Source organism: Somniosus microcephalus, chromosome 15 (assembly GCF_052327205.1).
Source record: "Somniosus microcephalus isolate GS21.2 chromosome 15, FLI_Smic_1.0, whole genome shotgun sequence".
NCBI lineage: Eukaryota > Metazoa > Chordata > Chondrichthyes > Squaliformes > Somniosidae > Somniosus > Somniosus microcephalus.
The window spans coordinates 57,933,047-57,948,688 of record NC_141001.1 but is presented as its reverse complement, the minus strand read 5'-3'; positions in this window follow the sequence as shown (position 1 = coordinate 57,948,688).

The following is a 15,642-nucleotide window of genomic DNA, read 5'->3' as shown; positions in this document are numbered from 1 at the left end:
TTTGCTGGAACACAAGGACTTTGGTTTTTGGGGATTTATTGTCAGGGCCCAGGTCTGGCAGAACGACTCCAGCAGATCCAGGTTCTGCTGTAGACCCTCCTTAGTTGGTGACAGCAGAACCAGGTCATCTGCATAGAGCAGGAATTTAACCTTGGATTCATATAGGGTGAGGCCGGGTGCTGTAGATTGTTCAAGCAGTTTTGCCAATTCATTTATGTAAATATTAAAGAGTGTCGGTGAGATGGGCGAGCCCTGCGTCACCCCCCACCCCTGTGGGAAGTATTTTGTTTGTTTGTCTCCAATTTTAACTGCACATTTATTGTTTGTATACATTGGGGCAGAAATTCGGGTCGGGGGCTTGCCGCGCGTGCAAGCCCCTGATCTGCACTTACCCGACGCGCCTGCCGTTCACCTCCAGGGATGCCTGGAATTCCTGTTTGAAAGAGAAGAATCCCGGGCAGCGACTGACATCACGCCGCCCAGGAGTGCAGCCAGCGCGAAGCCTGTAGCACGCAGTGCAACTGAGACACGCCCCTTGAGGTCTCAGTTTAATAGGACCCGCCCCCAATGTTTCTCACAAGCTGAAAAGCATTTTTACATGCAGAGCAGCATTTCAAATAGGTTTTTGGTATTTTTATGAAGCTTTTGGTAACTTTTATAAACTTTTAAAGACATTTACATTATTTTGAAGAATCTGAAGTAGTTTTAAACAGAATTAAAGCAATTTAAAGACTTTTAAAAGCCCTGAAAGAATTTTTTTCATTCCATTTATTTATTTAGCAACGTCGTCGTCATACGTGTCTTCACACTGTTCCCTTTGGGGAACTGTATGAAGTGGTGGAAGGATTTATGGCCGTGATTAACGCTCATTCTGTGACTGTAACCATCTTTGAACCAGCCATTAGGGTGGTTAGTTCTATGGCGGGAGGGTTTTACGGGCTCCCACAAGCTATACGAGGAGGGGGGGCCACCCACACCCACGGACGCAAGTATCCCGCTGGATGTCAACCCAGAATTTAGAGCCGGAGCTCCGACTCCACTTGTCGGGACTGTCTGGAGCGGGGTTCGAAACCCTACCCCGTCTGGCCCAGCGGCGGGGATCCTACCGCTACGCCAAAGGCCCACTCCGATTAGCAACGTGAAATGGCTGGAATGAGCACAATTCACGGCATTAAAAGAACTCACAATTGAACTGATGATGACCTCAGCAATCTCCTCAACGAGGTGGAGGCGCAGCGCCTGCTCATCATTGGTAATGAGAAGTCAAAGGCGCCGCAAAAAGGACAGATGATAGCTTGGTCTTTCAAGTGGCAGCATAGGGCTCCAGTCACGGGGAGGGAAAAGGCGCAGGAAACGTATGGGTGTCACCTTTTGCGCGGAGTGGGCCTTTTGCGTAGCGGTAAGCATCCCTGCCGCTGGGCCAGAAGGAGTAGGGTTTCGAACCCCGCTCCAGACAGTCCCCGCAAGTGGAGTCGGAGCTCCAACTATAAATTCTGGGTGGACATCCAGCGGGATACTTGCGTCCGCAGGTGTGGGTGGCCCCCCCCCCTCAGATGGGTTGTGGGAGCCCGTAAAACCCTCACGCCATAGGACTAACCACCCTAATGGCTGGTATGAAGATGGTTATGGTCACGGAAGGAGCGTTAATGTGGCCAGAAATCCTTCCACCACTTCATACAGTTCCCGAAAGCGAACAGTGTGAGGATACGTACGACGATGACCTCTTGCGCAATGCACCTCCTTGGACCCTCAGTTGCAGATGCGAGGGGGCAAATCGTGCAATTGTTAAATTTTTCATTTTATTGACATGTAAAATGTTGGCCCAGTAATTCCGTTCCAAACGCGTGAGTACGGTCGGGGTACTCACGCGTCTGGCCGGAGGAAATGCCGGTTTTCAGCATGCACAGTGCATGCGGGGAAAACTGGCATTTCCTGTCCTCTGAACGAAGGGGTTCAGAGGCAGAACGCGTGCGAATGCACAGGCAGCGCGTGCGCAGTAAAATTCGCCGGTTTCATTCATGCTTTCAGTGAGGTTAAGTCCTTACAACTTACACATGAAAAAAGCATGAGTACAGTTGCTCCAGAGGCTGCGGAGGAAGATATATTTTATCGTGGAGCTTCTGAAAGGCAATATTTTTGTTTGGGAAAGGGAGGAAAGTTATTTTACGAAATGCTGAGGTAAGTTTTAAAGTTTATTTTTGTTTTTTAAAACGGGTTTTCAGTACTGTAGATAGAAGGAGCAATTGTGGCTATGTGAATTGAATTTGCTGTGTTTATTAAATGTGAAAATGACTCCAACATTTTTAAGGAAGAAACTTTTCATCAGTAATATATTTTAAGTAATTATGTATGTATGTCTGTATATATTCCTTTGTGTATATGTATGTATATATATTCCTTAACTTATGTGTATGAATGTACGTATTTAATTATGACTTTCAGAGAAAGTAACTTATTGGAAAATCATAATTAAATACATACATTCATACACATAAGTAAAGGAATATATACATATACGTAAAGGAATATATATGGACATACATACATAATTACTTAAAAGAATATATTACTGATGAAAAGTTTCTTTCTTAAAAATGTTGGAAATGTTACATTACTCATTTTAGAACAGTCATTTTCACATTTAATAAACACAGCAAATTCAATTCACACAGCCACAATTGCTCCTTCTACCTACAGTACTGAAAATCCGTTTAAAAAAAAAAAATTAAACTTTAAAACTTACCACATCATTTCTTAAAATAACTTTCCTCCCTTTCCCAAACAAAAATATTGCCTTTCAGAAGCTCCACGATAAAATATATCTTCCTCCGCAGCCTCTGGAGCAACTTTACACATGCTTTTTTCATGTGTAAGTTGTAAGGACTTAACCTCACTGAATCCATGAATGAAATCGACGAAGTTCACTGCGCACGCGCTGCCTGTGCAGTTGCACGCGCTGTGCCTCTGAACCCCTTCGTTCAGAGGACAGGAAATGCCGGTTTTCTCCGCATGCGCTGTGCATGCTGAAAACCGGCATTTCCTCCGGCCAGACACGTGAGTACCCCGGCCGTACTCACGCGTTTGGAACGGAATTACTGGGCCATTGATTTAATTACATCATATGTTTTTCCCCCTACCCCGCTTTCGATAAGTTTCAGGAATAGACCGTCGTGCCAGATGGAGTCGAAAGCCTTCTGGAAATCTATAAAGCATGCGTAGATTTTGCTTTTGTTTTGATGAACATGTTTGTCAATTAGGGTCTGTAGGGTGAAGATATGATCTGATGTTCTATAGTTTGGTAGGAATCCAATTTACTCAAGACATTGTGCTCCTCAAGGAAGTTTATAAGTCTTTTGTTTATGATACTACAGAATACCTTCCCCAGGTTACTGTTTACACAGATGCCTCGATAGTTATTTGGGTCGACTTTGTCCCCACTTTTGTATATGGGCGTTATGAGTCCTTTGTTCCAGATATCAGAGAAGTAACCGACACTCAGAACCAAGTTGAAGAGTTTTAGGATAGCCAGTTTCATTTTATCGTCTGTGTGTTTAATCATCTCGCTTAGTATGCCATCTGCACTGCAAGCTTTTCCTGGTCACAGGTCCTTGAGTTTTTCAAATAGTTCTTTTTCTGTTATTATGGAGTCTAGCGAGTTTTGGTTATCTTTTATGGCCATTTCGAGCTTTTCCAGTTTTTTGCATTTTTGGTGTTGCTCTGGCCTTAGCGTGTTTTTCTGGTATAATTTTTCAAAGTGGTTTTCCCATGTGTCTCCATTTTGAATGGCCAATCTGTCGTGTTGTTTTTTGTGTAATGTATTCCAGTTGTCCCAGAAACAATTGGAATCAATGGATTCCTCAATGGAGCTGAGTGTATTCTTAATATATTGCTCTTTTTTGGTTCTGAGTGTGTTTCTGTATTGTGTTAGTGCCTGACAATAAGTAAGGCGCAATTCCTCGTTTTCTGGCTGTCTGTGTTTTTGGTTTGATATTTTTCTAAGTTTTTTCCTCATGTTATGGCAATCTGGGTCAAACCATTTTTCATAGTTTTTTGTTTTGGGTTTGTTCTTGCGAGCTTTCAAGTTTGACCTTGTTGCCAAATTATCAAAAATATTATTTAGGTTATTCACTGCCCGGTTTACGCCTTCTTTATTGTGAGTGTATGGCCTAGAAATTCAGTCGCGTTTGCGCCCACTTATTGGCTATAAAGTGGTTTGCGCCTGAAGTTTTTTATCGCCCGAAATTCAGATGGACCCTAACATCGGCGTTAGCCGGTAGCGCTGCGCCGGCACCGATGACGTCATCGGTGTGCGCAGCGCCCCGGTTGCAATGCTATTCCGGCCCGATGGCCAAATCCAGTTGCGGCCGCCTCGCCCGTGGCGGCCGCAAACAGCGTTTGTAAAATGGTGCCTTGCAGCTCCGAAAGGCCGGCGCATAAAGGTGGAGGGGCGGCCAGCCGCTTTCCCGGCGGCCGCCTGGCCGCACCTCCCTCCCCGGACTCCTGCACCACCCCCCCGCGGCATTGATGTGTGACTCCCGCGAGCCCGGCACTTCTCCGTGGTGCCGGGCTCATTTGCCGGGGGAATCCCACGCCGAAGTCTCGGCTGCAGGCAGCTCCTCCTTAAGAGAAGGAGGAGGCCTGCAGTACCCCAGCCTGCCGCACCGCATCGGGTGCCGCAGCGGCAGCTGGACGCCTGAAACTTACATACATCGCCCCAAACGAGGTGGCCAAACCCTGCAATAGCGCCCGCCTCCGTCTTGGGCCGGCGCGACTGAATTTCAGGCGGGCGCTACGGGAATCCGGGCGAGCGCAAAATTTCGGGCACTAAAGAACTGGCGCGGCGAAACCGAATTTTTAGCCCTATATGTTTTCCAGAAAGGTGTCCAAGAGAGCTTGAGTTGATTGATTGCTAATTGCTTTCTGGTATTTTTCCGTGCTGTTTTTGGCCCATCTGTACGATTTTTTGGTGTTGTACAGCTTACTGGGTTGTGTTTCTGTGCTGGTTGTTTCTGTCTTTTTAAGATACATAGTAATTTGACTGTGGTCTGACAGTGTTGTTTGTAGTTTGACTGTGAATGCTCTGAAAGAGGATGGGTCCAAATCCGTAATCATATAGTCTACGGTGCTACAGCCTAGAGGTGAGCAATAGGTCGATCTTCCTAGGAGGTCTCCCATGAACCTACCATTGACAATGTACAGACCCAGGCTTCGACCGAGCTGCAGGAGCTGTTTTCCGTTAGTATTTGTCTGTTTGTCGCAGTTATGCCTGTATGGATGGGAAGGGATATTGAAGTGGTTATTCCCGAATATGTAATTGTTTCCCTGATTATTGGTGAAGTCTGGTTCTTCGCCAGTCCTTGACTTGAGGTCACCACAGATCAACACGTTCCCCTGGGCCTGGAATTGGATAATCTCCCTCTCAATGTTGGGGAAGGTGTCCTCTTTAAAGTACGGGGATTCCATTGTGGGGATATAGAGTGCGCAAATGAAAACATCTTGAGTGTTAGAGATAATCCCCCTCTCAATTTTGAGCCACATGTGGTTTTCGCCCTTTTTTATAAATTTGATGCAATTATTAAGCTCTGTTTTAAACCAAATCAGTATGCCTCCAGAGTCTCTGCCTTGGGTTACTCCTGGCAATTTATTGGAGGGGACCACCAGCTCTGTGTACCCTTGGGGACGGCCAGTGTGTCCTTCTCCTCTATACCAAGTTTCCTGTAAAATGATAATATCCAGATCTTTAGTTTCATCTATGAACTCTGGGGTCCTACTCTTCACGTCGAGCACCGAAGAGCGTAGACCTTGGATATTCCAGGTCGAAATATATAAGGATTTCATGTTAAGTTTGATCTTTTACTATGATAGGTTAAAGAATGATATGTGTTTGTCGTGTCTAAATGGGGGAAAAAAAGATCATCTCAATTGTCTATAAATGCTAATACTACTTGGTTACAAGTCTTTCTAGTAACTAGTCCTTAATTTTTTATTTTTTTTTCATTTTCTGATCCATTAGGCGGAGGTAGATACTGCTGCATGTCTGCCTAGTGCCTCTTAATGGATTGTCTCTGCCTGAGGTATTGCGTACGCCCTGTGCATCTCTCCCTCTGTCTGTCTGGGGGCGGTCCTGTTCCCCTGTAGGACAGGAGTGGTGCAGGTCTTATATTGTTGTTGTGCATGGGGATCCTCTCTGGTCCCGGTTGGTGTGGTGGTGGTCTCTGTAGTAGTCACAGAATCACAGAGAATCAGAATCACAGAATCTACAGTGCAGATAGAGGCCATTTCGGCCCATCGAGCCTGCACCGACACATATCCCCTGTAACCCCACGTATTTAATCCCCTAACACGAAGGGTCAATTTATCATAGCCAAATCAACCTAACCTGCACATCTTTGGACTGTGGGAGGAAACCGGAGCACCCGGAGGAAACCCACGCAGACACAGGGAGAATGTGCAAACTCATCACAGACAGTTGCCCGAGGCCAGATTTGAACCCGGGTCCCTGGCGCTGTGAGGCAACAGTGCTAACCACTATGCCACCGTGCTCACTATGCCACCGGGTCCTGGTATGTACCCCGCTGATCTCTGGTGGTCAGGGGGGGGGTCCTCCTGGGGTCTGGGTATGGACCCGGTTAAAAGTGACATCCTTCAGGGCTTTAGCAAAGATTGATATTCGTTTCCTGTGGATATGGACGCGGTCGTGAAGACATTCCACATCGAGGGTGGGGTGTTGGGCCAGGTGCACGTTGTGTTTTAATTCACAGTCTCTTGCTATGCTGGCATTTATCTCACAAATTGTTTTGTTGTTAAAGTCTGTTCTCGGCAATATTGTGGAAACAGTGATTCTAGTGTTTGGGAATGTATTGCTTGCCTTCTCAATCACTGCTCTGAGCGATGTTGCTACCCCTTTCTGCTGGGCCTTTAGGTCATTTGTGCCAGTGTGTATTATTATGTGTTGGGGGGAGCCTAATCAGGTTTTGGTCAGCCATTCCAGGGCTCTGTCTGTTGTTGGGCACCGGATCTTTTTTACTATATGTCTAGGGAAGAGCTTTTTCTCCCATAGAAATTTCCCATTTGAGTCTATGAGTATTACGATGTCAGCCTTGTTGGTGTTTACTGTCTGGTGGCTTTCGCCTGGATTCATAGGTTGTGTGTTGGACTGGGGTGGTCGTGTCTGGTGTGTGCGCTCCTCTTGTGAGCGGCTCACCTCTGTAGCCTTTGTGCTGTCATAATGGGAACGCCCTTTTTAGGGTTGAATATGGAGACGAGGGGTTGATGGTCAGTCAACAAGGTAAATTTTTGTCCGTGTAGGTAATGGTTGAATTTCTTTACCCCCCACACCAGGCTGAGTGCCTCCCTGTCGATCTGGGCATAGTTATGCTCAGCTGAGTTCAATGAGCATGACGCAAAAGCTATCGGCCGCTCCGAGCCATCAGGGAATCTATGCGATAATACCGCTCCCACGCCGTAAGGGGATGCATCGCACGCCAGTCTGATTGGCAGTGATGGGTTGTAATGAGCCAACACTTCCCTGGACGTGATCAAGCCTTTGCATTTATGGAAGGCACGTTTACAGTCTTCGCTCCATTTCCAAACTACTCCCGTTTGTAGCAGTGCGTTAAGAGGGTGCAGAACCGTCGACAAGTTTGGTAAAAATTTATGATAGTAATTTACTAATCCCAGGAATGACCTTAATTGTGAGACATTTTCAGGCACTGGGGCCTTTACGACGGCTTCAATTTTTTCAGGTGACTTATGCAACCCTTCTTCGTTAATGACATGGCCACAATATGATATTTGTTTCTGGAAAAATTCACACTTGGGGCGATTTGCTCGTAGGCCCCGTTCTCTCAGCCTCGTGAGCACCTGCTCCAAGTTGGCAAGGTGCTCGTTGTCGTTTTCTCCTGTTACAAGGATGTCGTCTAGGTAGCATTGAGTCCCCGGAATCCCTTGCAGGACTTGCTCCATAGCTCTTTGCCAGATAGCCAGAGCTGATGCCACTCCGAAAACCAGTCGATTGTACTGGTACAGGCCTTTGTATGTGTTTATCGTGAGATACTTTTTAGAGGCCTCCTCAACCTCCATCTGTAGATATGCCTGTGCTAAGTCAATTTTGGTGAAACGTTTCCCTCCGGATAGTGAGGCGAAAATATCTTCTATCCTCGGAAGAGGATACTGTACCATGTGAAGAACCGTGTTTACAGTCACCTTGAAGTCCCCACAGATGCGAACTTTTCTCTGTTCTTCAGATTTATCATTATTCAACGTTTTCTTCATGACCGGGACGATGGGTGTTGCCCACTCGCTCCAATCTACCTTGGATAACATGCCTGCTTTTTCCAAATTCTCCAGCTCTACCTCGACGGCTGGACGAATTGCGTATGGCACCGGCCTTGCCTTAAAAAACTTGGGAATTGCCGCATCTTCCACTTTTATTGAGGTGGTGGCGCCTTTCAGGGTTCCTAGTTCCTGTTGAAACACTTCTTTGGCATTAGCCAAGATTTCTTTTAATCGTCCAGGTATGACGTCATCATCGTTTTTTTCTTACTGGTCACCGTCAGTGCCTGAATGGAGTGCCAGTCTAAACGTATCTTTCTGATCCATTCACGTCCCAAGAACGGTGGACCACCATCTTGCAGAATGTATAAATACAACTTCTGTATTTCCTTGCCGTTGTATACAACAGGCACCCTTATTTTCCCTCTGGGGTATACTTTCTGCCCCGTATATGTCTTCAAGATAATGGATCTGTCTTTCAAAGGTATATGCGAAAATAGCCGCTCGTAATCCCGTCGACTCATGACAGTCAGAGCTGATCCTGTATCTAGCTCCATTTTGACTGGGGACCCCGCTATCGTGAGGGTAACCCAAATAGTCTGGTAATCTTCTTTGGCAATTACATTATGTAATTTGAGACAGCTTAGTCTCTTGTTTCCGGAGTCACTATCGCTCTTCTGGTCTTCGGAGCTACTGTCCGTCATCATTTGTACCTTTCTGTACTTTTCCTTATTGACCTTTTTACTGTCAGCGGATTTCTTTCCAGATCTGCATACACGTGCAATGTGTCCCATCTTTCCGCATTGCCTGCATGCTTTGTCCTTGAACCAGCAGTCCTTCTGGTCATGGGTGGATCTGCCGCAGCGATAACATCCCTCGAAACCCCATGTCATTTCATGGGTGCCGAAGTCCTGTGGCTTTTGCTGTATCTCTGCAGCTCCTCTTGCTGCTGCTTCGTATGATACAGCCACACTGAAAGCCTTGTCCAGTGTCAAATCTTTCTCAGAAAGTAGTCTTTTCTGTGTTCCTTCGCTTAGGAGACCGCAGACGAATTTGTCTCGTAGAGAATCTGCCAGTCCTGCCCCGAATTGGCAGTGCTTTGATAGCTTCCTTAATTCGGTGAGGTAATCAGCGTTACTTTCATTCTTGTGCTGATTCCTCCTGAAGAATTTGAATCATTCCGCTATCAGCAGCGGTGTTGGGTTTAAGTGCTCCTGTAAGGTATCAACAATCTCCTTAAAATTCTTGTCCATCGGTTTGGCTGGAGTGATCAAGTTTCGTAACAGCCCGTATGTCCTTGCGCCCATCAGATTTAGAAGTACCGATGCCTTTTTATCATCCACTACTTCATTCACCTTGCAATATACCTCCACTCTTTCCACATATGTGGTCCAATCTTCTATATCACTATCGAAAGCAGTAATATTGCCAGTCTTCGGCATCTTGAAAATCTAAAATGGCGCTTCCCGCGCTTTTCCTCCGTCCCCGATGGATCAAAACGGTGCCTCCTGCGCTTTCCCGCTGCTGCCAACGCTGTTCTCCACGGTTCCCGTTGCGACCTGCAGCTTTTCGCGGTATTTCTATTTTTTTTTTTATCGCTTCAATAGTTTCTCCGTTACTTGGAGAACTGTTCCCATCGTGGAGCGGACCCTCTGGGACTTTCCCCTCCCTCTGCTCGGTCCGAACGCCGACCTGCTTTGCAGCACCAGCCGCGCCCTGAGTGCTCCACCCTCTCTCTCTCTTTGCTTCTGCTTCCCGACTCACCGCCCGGCCCCGTTGCAGAGCCACCCGATCGAGCTCTAGCCCGCCGCAGCCCAGGAAGGATCAGTGCACTACCTGCCACCAGCCCGTTTAGCTGGTGAAACCACAGTTTTTTTTTCTTGCTTCTGGCTTCGACCTTCGTCTGAGGAATCGATCCCCTTGAGGTGCTGCCGAATTGCAGGTAAGTTCATTTCTAACTCGTCACCACTGTTAGATCCGTGTGTTAATAAGACACGGAATGCAGGAGTTGATTTAACAAGTGTTTACTGAACAAAGTCTGGAGGTGAACTAACTACACAAGACGCTACACAGGCTTATATACCCGAGTGGTCACTACTGGTACTACAGTATACAGGGGCTTCAAAAACATAGTTCCTCTTAAAGGTACATACACTACACACTGGACGCAGAGAAAGAGTGGCTTATCGTTGAAATGAACACCCAGGCAGTGGACATGCACACTCAGCTCATACATGCAGTGGGAAGGGTCCCCAATTGCATTGATGCACTGGCAAGGAGTGTGGAGCACTACGCTGTAGCACAGGCAGATGCCACGCTAATGCTTAGTGCTGCAATTCAGTTACTGGCTGCCGTGATCCAATCTCAGACTGGTTTCATGCAGACTCAGATTGAGGCCACGGAAGCACTGACTGCTGCCATTGTCGCTGGTTCGGACACATTTCCCCTGGGCTCTCACCGCACCGCAGCAGGCCAGCAATCTGTGCTCCAGTAGATTGCTCCAGATGCTGAGGTGCTGCCCCGTGGGAGTGCCAGTGTGTCGGTCGAGCAAGGAGTTGCTGTCTTCTCTCAAGGTAACAACACTCCTGCTGCCACCACTGTCACTTCCCCATTGCACTTGCCACCGCCTGTAGCCCAGACTACTGCCACCCATGCACAGTTGGTACTGTCTGCAGCCGGGCCCTCCAGGCCCAGAGCTGATCGAGGTCGTCCTTCAAGGGCATCTGTAGTCTCAGGTTCTGACAATCAGCAGCCTTCCACCAGCCTTGCTGCAGCCACTGGGGCCCCATTACGGAGGAGCAGTAGGGTGGGAAGGGGGGAAGTACGCAAGGGAAGGAGATTACCCTCGAAGGGCAAAAAGTAGGAGGTGTGACGAAATGTTGGTCAATTTTTTATTAAAGGCTGAGGTTCGTGTTCAAACTTTTGTTTAGTGTTTTGGACATTATCTCCAGGTTGTGAGAACCAGTTATGTTAATGAATAATTTTTTGTGTTTGTTTCTATTAGTTTGTCATGAAGAAATGACACACACAGAGTTTGTAAAATAAAAGAGTTTTTGTATTCAGAATGTACAGGTTTGGCCTTTGGAATCATTGCTGCCTTGGTCGGCTTTGGGGTTGCGGGTTGCTTTCATTCATGTTGTTCTCCATACCAGAAGCCATTTCCTCAGTAGTGGCCTAGAAGCGGCTTGTTATCAGCTGTTGACAGATGGCCCTTGCAGTTTCAACATTGTGGGACTCCCTCCCACCTTGGTGCTGCTGCTGATCATCCTCCTCCTCTTCCTTCTCCTCCTCCGATGGTGCTCCAAGGCCTGGTGGTATTGGCTGGGTCCTGAGGATTGCCAGGTTATGAAGCATGCAGCACAAAACTATGAAGAGGGAGACACTGCCGGGCTCCTCCTGAGTGGTCCAGACAGCGGAACCGTTGCTTGAGCACGCCGATCGTCTGCTCAGCGATGTTCCTGGTGACAAGATGGACCAACTGGACATTTAAGGAGTGGAACCCCTTGCGGTTTTGGAAAACCTCTGCATTCTCATGCGGTGCCCGCAATGCCACATGCGTGCAGTCAATGGCGCCCTGCACCATGGGGAAGCCCGTTATCATCGCAAAGCCCAATGCGCGTTCATGCTGTTTGGCCCAGGTCATCGGGAAAGAGATGTACTGGCGTCTCCTTTTATACAGGACATTTGTGACCTGACGATACAGCAATGGACCGTGGACTGGGAGTTATTGGCGATGTCCCCAGTAACTGCTTGAAAGGAGCCGGTGGCATAAAAGTTCAGAGCCACTGTGACCTTCACTGCCACCGACAGAGATGTCCTGGTCCTCAGTACAGGCTGCAGATCTGGCTGCAGCAGGTGGCAGAGCTCAGTGACCACCACCTTGCTGAAGCGCAGCCTGCGCAAACACGGCTCTTCAGACAAATTAATGTAGGAGAATTGTTGGCGAAATACCCTGGTAGGGTAAGGTGTCCTGTGCAGAGGCCTGTTGGCCCTCCTCCGTCTGGCCATGATTGCCACTCTCTCTCTGCGTCTCTGTTGCCTCTGATTCTGCAGGCACAGGACGATGCCCCAAATCAGTGCAGACCCCATAGTCTCTTGGCAATCGAAGTAATGAAGGTCAAATCCAAAAGTACCTGCAAGGTGATGCTCAGTAGCCAAAACTACTTCACACAGCGTTGACTCTATGCAGAAGTCTCTCTATCTCTCTCTCAGAATCTCTCTCTCTGTCAGAATGAGTGGTGCAAAAATGTCTACCACAGAAAAAGCCAGGAAGAGGCCGCCTTTAAATAGCGCCTCCCCAGCCCCTCACCGACTGGGAAACATTCCAGTCTCCCCGTCGTTGCTTGCGCCAGGCGGAAAGGTGTGGGGCGCCACTCAATATCTGGTCCGGGGCGCCACCAGGGCGTTGCACGCTCGACTAACGTCACGATCTGCGGACGCAGGAGATCGGGGCGCTAAACTGTAAGATTCGCAAAATTGAATATTATTACATAAGGGTCTATTGGCAGAAGAGGCCGTGATTTTAAAGACTGTTTTAAAAGAAGCCCAGAAAAAGGGACACATAAAATGGCCGCCAGACCCCGTGACTAGCTTTTTGGACACTTTAAAATGGTTCCTGCAGTCCCCAGACAGCCTTTGTGGATTCAGCCCACAGTAAGTTCTGGAAGGCCGTTTCGGAGAAAACGAAACCAGACACAGCCACATGCATATGGATTGGATGCAGATCCAGTCAGATTGGCCTGTAGATAAAGGCCATCTAAATGTTTACCCAGACAAAGGGAAACAGTTTTATATTCATAAGGGGAGCATCAAAGACCCATTAAAGACATCATGAGGACATTCAAAACAATACAAGGTCATTCCAGACCAGAGATGGCCATCACCGGCCATCCTGAAAGCAGTTTAAATATAACGGGGCAGTAATTCCTCCCCAAACGCGTGAGTACGGAAGGGGTACTCACGCGTCTGGCCGGAGGAAATGCCGATTTCAGCATGCACAGCGCATGCGCTGAAAACCAGCATTTCCTCTCCTCTAACTCAAGAGGTGAAGAGGCTAGCGCGTGCGCTGTAGGGCGCAGCGCGTGCGTCTTGGATTTCCTCTGTTTTGGGGGATTTGCGCATGTGTAAAGGCCTCCGGTCTTTACGCTTGTAAAAAGCACACGTAAGTATTTATTTTTACAGGTGAGTGGTGTTTTAGTGCAATTTAGAATTTTTTTTCCCACGGGTTTATTATTTTAAAGAATCTACAATAAGGTAAGTTTAGTTTTAGACCCTTTTTATTAAAAATTTATTTTTTTCAAAAAAAAAGATTATTGTTTAAATTATTTTTTTAAACTTATTTATACTTAATTTAATGATTGGGATTTTTTAAAAATGTTATTTAAAGTTTAAGTAGTGTTTTGGGGTGCAGTACTTTTCATGAGTTTGACAGTTCTTACTCTCAAACTTATGAATGAAGTTTCCCCTCCCCTGATTGGCTGAACAGTGCTCACCTGATCCCAGCCAGCACATCGCACTAACTACGCCGCTGGGTCAGGTTAGCACAGCGCGCCGACATCAGAACCGGGCCACTGACAGGAAATCCACTGCGGGCCAGGTTTCAGATGTCGGTGCGCCGGGTAAGTGCACATCGGGGGCTTGCACGCGCGGCAAGCCCCCGACACCAAGTTCTGGGCCAACAACTACCCCATTGTGATACAAGTCCATCAAAAGTTAAACAAAGACTAACCTTGATTTGGCGGGAGATAAAGGCTTCTCTTGAGAAGTATATTTGGAGTCCCGGGGTAGCCATCGGTAGCTATCAGGAGGCTCATCATTCTCCTTCACAGAGCACCAGCTCGGAAGGATTGAAGAAGAAGAAAACGAGGCAGCCATCAAGAAGGTGATTCGAGTCTGTGTCCCGCCCCGGGGTAACCATCGGGAGATCATCGACAAACCCCGGGCCGTTGACGAGACGAAAGGGCAGCAGCCCCACAGAAGAAACCTATTTGAAAATAGTAACCAGCTAGAGACCCCTCTAACCGTGGTCTCTGTCCCCGCCGATGTCCAGGCCTGCCAGTGTCCAGCCTGCCCGTGACCTTCACCTTGAGGAAGAAGAGAGAGTGTCGCAGCCCGCAGCGCTGACCACGTGGAGACAGGACGCCTGAAAGGATCAAAACACAGACCTGTTTCAAAACTCTATACTTTCCAACTGGATTGGTGAGCATGTTTCTGGCCCCTCACAATCTGATCTAGATAGGCTTAAGGGGGTGGGCATTTAAGGGGTAATTTTTAACAATGAGTTGTTGTCCCTCGATGTTCCGTGTGTTTCCCCATTTCGTGATGACTTTTGTAAAGAATAATATGCCTGTATTTATCTTAGCCAGTACTGTATTATGATTTGTTTTCCCCTCCCATGTACCTTATTGGTTTACAGTTTGATTTGTTCCTTTATGCAATAAAGTTTCATTTCGTTTTCATTAAATCTGGTCTACAGAGTTTTCTCTACATTGTAGTTCCTGCACCCAAGTCCAGTGTCTAGAACCTAAGGGGCGAGTGGGTCGAACCACTCAAGCTTTTACTGTGCAAAAGAGAGAGAGAGGCCTCTAGCGAGAGAAACCTCTGCGATCTCGAGAGGAAACCCCTTACAAAATTTTTGCGCCGACGCAAAAACTCGTCAATTCCGTGAGCGGCGCAAACATCGCCGGGCCCAGGCACTCGTTGCTTTGTGCCCTATTAGCGCCCTCTTAGGGTGCTAATGGGAGGGGCAAGCCAACCGAATTTTTCCCCATTGGATTTAACAGCATAAATGCTGTCAGTTGGCTCTGATGGCAGGCTCCTGGAATCTAAATTAAAAGACCAATAAAGAAGTGGCTTTTGTCTTCTGCTCACATTCTCTGCCATATGATGCCTGTATTGCTCTGACATTTTTGATTTGTTTTTGTATCATTCTATAATTCTCTCCTCTTCTCCATATCTTTCTTTTGTATGTCTTTAGGCATGAAGGAATAATGTGGGTTTGCAGTATGGACTCTGGGAGGACTTTTGGGGATGGGTTAGATTTGAAAGCACGTAAAGAAGGGCTGAGCTGTAAGGCCTGGGATCAATGGGGGTTGGGGTAAGGATGCTATTGCCTGAGATCACTCTGGGGAGGGGATACACTCTAGGAGGAGTCAGATGTTTAGAGATTTTTGACAACAGACCTTACTATTTCACAGTTCTTGTTTATGGAAGGGGTTGGACCACTGAGGTTGGGCTGGATAGGGAGAAGTGGCACAAGTAAGTAGTTGGGCATGGTAGTATAGAGGGTAGATTTCACTGGATTGGTGTGTGGGAGCACAGAGAGAAACAGTAAGTACTGAGGGGGTGAGATGGGGGGCTGGAAGCAAT